We start from the raw sequence: 6,103 nt of genomic DNA on the forward strand, positions 1-6,103 counted from the left end.
ATTGCGTGACAAAGCTTCATTATTATTATTGCACATGAAACGCTGTTTACTAACCTTGTACATACTCCATGGGTAGCTCATGTATATGTTTATTTCCAATTTGTTGTGGCCATGTTGATAATACCAATGATGTAATCAGTGTATGTGCTTGTAGGCAGACGGATTTAAGTATGTACTCTTATACTGTATATTATATAACAGATCAAATTTGTACAAGAAAAAAAATAGATTGTGAAGTTTAAGTTGCTACATCTCATCTATTATATTCTATGAATGGACTTTATGTAGAAAACATTGATATTAAATTGTACCACAAATCCTAACATGGTCTTCATACATTTTGTGTCTTAATTTGTGGTCATCACAAGCCTTTGAGTTTGAAATTTGGAACTGAACACCGGCATTTCTATTGGTTTTTTGAAACAAAAACATTTACAAACAAAAAATAATTACGAACAACCCATTCCTTGTTGGTGTGTCATCAGAAGTCAGAGTTTGAATTCTCCACCATGGGGATATAAAGATACTGTACTTTTACATTTCTTATTACTATTATAGATAAAAAAAGAAAAAAAACCAATTATTATTACGAATTGTAGAACTGATAAATGCCAAACAAACATGGGCGTTTCCAAATATTCAATTTTTGCTATTCTGGCGTTCCGTACCTGCTGCTGATTACAACGCTAATCATAGGTGGCGCCCTATGAGTTTTTAGCTTTCATTTCATCATTAAAGAGGTATATTCAGAGCGTCATCTGACGTTGAGCATTCTCTACTTCTCTACGGAGCGCCATTTATGTTTATCGTGGACAACTGCTGAGCATAAAATGAAATTATTTTGAACAATCGCTGGGAGTAAATTATGAAAAGCTTTATGCCTTTTTTTACTTCAGAAATAGTACTACGGTAACTGGTCCAGTGGATCAAATTTGGCACCGGTGGAGCACAGTGATATAGAATAGACATAAGTCACTAATTTAAATATATTTTCGTATGTTAATACACTGTGCTCAAGTGTACCCAGTTTGGCACAGGGGAAGCACAGTGATATAAAATAAAAATAAAATCAGTAAAATGTTATATCTCATTTTAAACAGTTTGGTATGCCGTGCATTGTTATGCAAATGAGTTTGTGCATGTGTATTATGGGGAAGATGGTATACTTAGTCATTCGCGGTCAACGCGGCCACACTGTTAAATGTTGATGTTGTTAATCTTTACATTAGAAGATTGTTCAAATCATGTAAATAAAACATTTTCCGGGCGGGAACCTAGCAGCTCCCCTCTTTTAGCTTGCAAAAGTAATCTCGAACATGTGGAAAAGAAGCCCACCCAAGAGTACTAAAAATGAAGGAGCACAGGGCTTCTTTTCGAGGTTTTATGGCAGTCTATTTAATGGAAAATAATGCCATGCAACTTTGTTTCTGATTTTAAAAAAAAAGTCCACTTGTTTAGGCCTGACATTTACAACCCTCAAAATATCTCACTTCCAAAATCAAAAAAATGTATTTTCAAATCAAAAAAAAAAAAAAAAATATCCGTGGAGGTTTGAACCCAATGCTGAGAGAACTCAAACCTGAGCATTACCCGTGAAGCTACAAAGTAGTACATGGCTGAACAGCTGATAATAGTCTATTTATACGTGTATTACGTAATTCATCATTACGTCATAAATATCATATTAACCTTGTTAAAACCAAAATGATCAGTTAGCTCAGGCGACTGAGCGATGTGTTGACAACACGTATGTCGTGGGTTCGATTCCCACGCTGGTCGGTGGAATAGAGTTAAAGGTATGCGACCAACTGTGTTTGGGGTTCACAGAATTATACGTCCCCCTTTCCACCACACATCATGAGGCGACAACATCAATGCATCTGGTGATGATGTGGTGGAAACGACCCCAAGGCTGTGGCAGGGCCTTAGTGCTGAGGCAGGGAGAGCACATTTAACATCTTTTTTTTTATTTAATTTTTTTTTTAACCCGTATTCGATCTCGTAAATTTTAGGTTTGCCGCCCTCAATTTTAAAAGAAATTGAATTTATATTTTTATCGCAGGTGTACGAAACGGTTTGGTATGCCGTGCGTTGTTATGCAATGGTTGTGCAGGTGTAGTGGGAAAGATGGTATTGTTAGTCATTCGCGGTCAACACGCCACACTGTTAAATTTTGATTTGTTAATCAATGTTGCTACATTGGTAGCGAAAATGTCCGATTCATGCAAGATATTCTATTGTAAAATGTTATGAATAAACTTTGATGGTAGTTGCTGTGTATGGCCGCACCGTCCCAGAATAAACATGTTTTAAACAGATAGTTTGTTTCCGATGGTTTTTGTATGGAGATAATGGAGAGTAAAAGAAGATCAAATATGGAACATTGGCAAAGATGCCGATTTTTAGACCAATTTCGAAGCTTAGACCAATTCCGCCGCCGGGTAGGCCTTTTACGAAGTCGAGTTTTAAAGTAGAAAACCCCACCTAAAATTTTGAAGTCGCATCTGGATAGTTGAAATTTTAACATTATCATAATTATAATAGGTGATTATGTATAGTTATAAGTATAAGTGCAATTCTTGGCTCTATTTTCATTATTAGCTCTGCCCCAACCATGGTGGGCTAGTACTGGAGACTTAATATTTAATTTCATATGTTAATGAATTATAGGAGCACTTTCCGATGACAAGCTCTATTGTCCCTGGTGAGTCTTATTAATAGTTTGTTTCATATAATTTAAAATCATGTAAAGTGCCATTTTTTTGGGGCGGGAACCTATGCAGCTCTATTTTTCAAAATTATCTTTGCTCAGCCCCAAGCATGGTGGGGTACTGAAGAGTCTTATACCATGTTTGAAAAAATAATAGATGTCATTTCCGGAGACCTTGCAGCTCTATTTTAAACAGTTTGGTATGCCGTGCGTTGTTATGCAAATGAGTTTGTGCAGGTGTATTATGGGCAAGATGGTATGTTAGTCATTCGCGGTCAACACGCCACACTGTTAAATTTTGATGTTGTTACTTCTTTACATTAGAAGATTGTTCAAATCATGTAAATAAAACATTTTCCGGCCGGGAACCTATCAGCTTCCCTCTTTTAGTTTGCAAAAGTAATCTCGAAAAGAATGGATGGAAAATAATGCCATGCAACTTTGTTTCTGATTTTAAAAAAGGTTCACTTGTTTAGGCCTGACATTTACAACCCTCAAAATATCTCTCTTTTAAAATAAAAGAAAAACAATATTCATTATTTTATTTATTTATTTATTTTTTATTTATTTTTTTTTTTATTAAAAAAAAAAAAGTATCCGTAGAGGTTCGAACCCAATCTACTAGAGCTGAGACCACCTAAACCTGAGCATTACCCGTTAGGCCACAAAGTAGTACATGACTGAACAGCTGATAATAGTCTATTTATACGTGTATTACGTAATTCATCAGTACGTCATAACTATCATATTAACCTTCTTAAAACCAAAATGATCAGTTAGCTCAGTCGCCTGAGCGTCGTGTTGACAACACGTATGTCGTGGGTTCGATTCCCACGCTGGTCGGTGGAATAGAGTTAAAGGCATGCGGCCACTGTGTTTGGGGTTCACAGAATTATACGTCCCCCTTTCCACCACACATCATGAGGCGACAACATCAATGCATCTGGTGATGTGCTGGAAACGACCCCAAAAGGCTGTGGCAGGGCCTTAGTGCTGAGGCAGGGAGAGCACATTTAACATCTTTTTTTTTATTTAATTTTTTTTTTTAACCCGTATTCGATCTCGTAAATTTTAGGTTTGCCGCCCTCAATTTTAAAAGAAATTGAATTTATATTTTTATCGCAGGTGTACGAAACGGTTTGGTATGCCGTGCGTTGTTATGCAATGGTTGTGCAGGTGTAGTGGGAAAGATGGTATTGTTAGTCATTCGCGGTCAACACGCCACACTGTTAAATTTTGATTTTGTTAATCAATGTTGCTACATTGGTAGCGAAAATGTCCGATTCATGCAAGATATTCTATTGTAAAATGTTATGAATAAACTTTGATGGTAGTTGCTGTGTATGGCCGCACCGTCCCCAGAATAAACATGTTTTAAACAGATAGTTTGTCTTCGATGGTTCTTGTATGCAGATAATGGAGAGTAAAATAAGATCAAATATGGAACATTGGCAAAGATGCCGATTTTTAGACCAATTTCGAAGCTTAGACTAATTCCGCCGCCGGGTAGGCCTTTTACGAAGTCGAGTTTTAAAGTAGAAAACCCCACCTAAAATTTTGAAGTCGCATCTGGATAGTTGAAATTTTAACATTATCATAATTATAATAGGTGATTATGTATAGTTATAAGTATAAGTGCAATTCTTGGCTCTATTTTCATTATTAGCTCTGCCCCAACCATGGTGGGCTAGTACTGGAGACTTAATATTTAATTTCATATGTTAATGAATTATAGGAGCACTTTCCGATGACAAGCTCTATTGTCCCTGGTGAGTCTTATTAATAGTTTGTTTCATATAATTTAAAATCATGTGCCATTTTTTTGGGGCGGGAACCTATGCAGCTCTATTTTTCAAAATTATCTTTGCTCAGCCCCAAGCATGGTGGGGTACTGAAGAGTCTTATACCATGTTTGAAAAAATAATAGATGTCATTTCCGGAGACCTTGCAGCTCTATTTTAAACAGTTTGGTATGCCGTGCGTTGTTATGCAAATGAGTTTGTGCAGGTGTATTATGGGCAAGATGGTATGTTAGTCATTCGCGGTCAACACGCCACACTGTTAAATTTTGATGTTGTTACTTCTTTACATTAGAAGATTGTTCAAATCATGTAAATAAAACATTTTCCGGCCGGGAACCTATCAGCTCCCCTCTTTTAGTTTGCAAAAGTAATCTCGAAAAGAATGGATGGAAAATAATGCCATGCAACTTTGTTTCTGATTTTAAAAAAGGTTCACTTGTTTAGGCCTGACATTTACAACCCTCAAAATATCTCTCTTTTAAAATAAAAGAAAAACAATATTCATTATTTTATTTATTTATTTATTTTTTATTTATTTTTTTTTTTATTAAAAAAAAAAAAGTATCCGTAGAGGTTCGAACCCAATCTACTAGAGCTGAGACCACCTAAACCTGAGCATTACCCGTTAGGCCACAAAGTAGTAAATGACTGAACAGCTGATAATAGTCTATTTATACGTGTATTACGTAATTCATCAGTACGTCATAACTATCATATTAACCTTCTTAAAACCAAAATGATCAGTTAGCTCAGTCGCCTGAGCGTCGTGTTGACAACACGTATGTCATGGGTTCGATTCCCACGCTGGTCGGTGGAATAGAGTTAAAGGCATGCGGCCACTGTGTTTGGGGTTCACAGAATTATACGTCCCCCTTTCCACCACACATCATGAGGCGACAACATCAATGCATCTGGTGATGTGCTGGAAACGACCCCAAAAGGCTGTGGCAGGGCCTTAGTGCTGAGGCAGGGAGAGCACATTTAACATCTTTTTTTTTATTTAATTTTTTTTTTAACCCGTATTCGATCTCGTAAATTTTAGGTTTGCCGCCCTCAATTTTAAAAGAAATTGAATTTATATTTTCATTGCAGGTGTACGAAACGGTTTGGTATGCCGTGCGTTGTTATGCAATGGTTGTGCAGGTGTAGTGGGAAAGATGGTATTGTTAGTCATTCGCGGTCAACACGCCACACTGTTAAATTTTGATTTTGTTAATGTTGCTACATTGGTAGCGAAAATGTCCGATTCATGCAAGATATTCTATTGTAAAATGTTATGAATAAACTTTTATGGTAGTTGGTGTGTATGGCCGCACCGTCCCCAGAATAAACATGTTTTAAACAGATAGTTTGTCTCCGATGGTTTTTGTATGGGGTTAATGGAGAGTGAAATAAGATCAAATATAGAACATTTCCAAAGATGCCGATTTTTAGACCAATTTCGAAGCTTAAACTAATTCCGCCGCCGGACTAGGCCTTATACGAAGTCGAGTTTTAAAGTAGAAAACCACACCTACAACTTTGAAGTCGCATCTGGATATTTGAAATTTGAACATTACCATAATTATCATAGGTGATTATGTATAGTAAT

Source organism: Antedon bifida, chromosome 1, assembly GCF_963402885.1.
Source record: "Antedon bifida chromosome 1, ecAntBifi1.1, whole genome shotgun sequence".
Classification (NCBI taxonomy): domain Eukaryota; kingdom Metazoa; phylum Echinodermata; class Crinoidea; order Comatulida; family Antedonidae; genus Antedon; species Antedon bifida.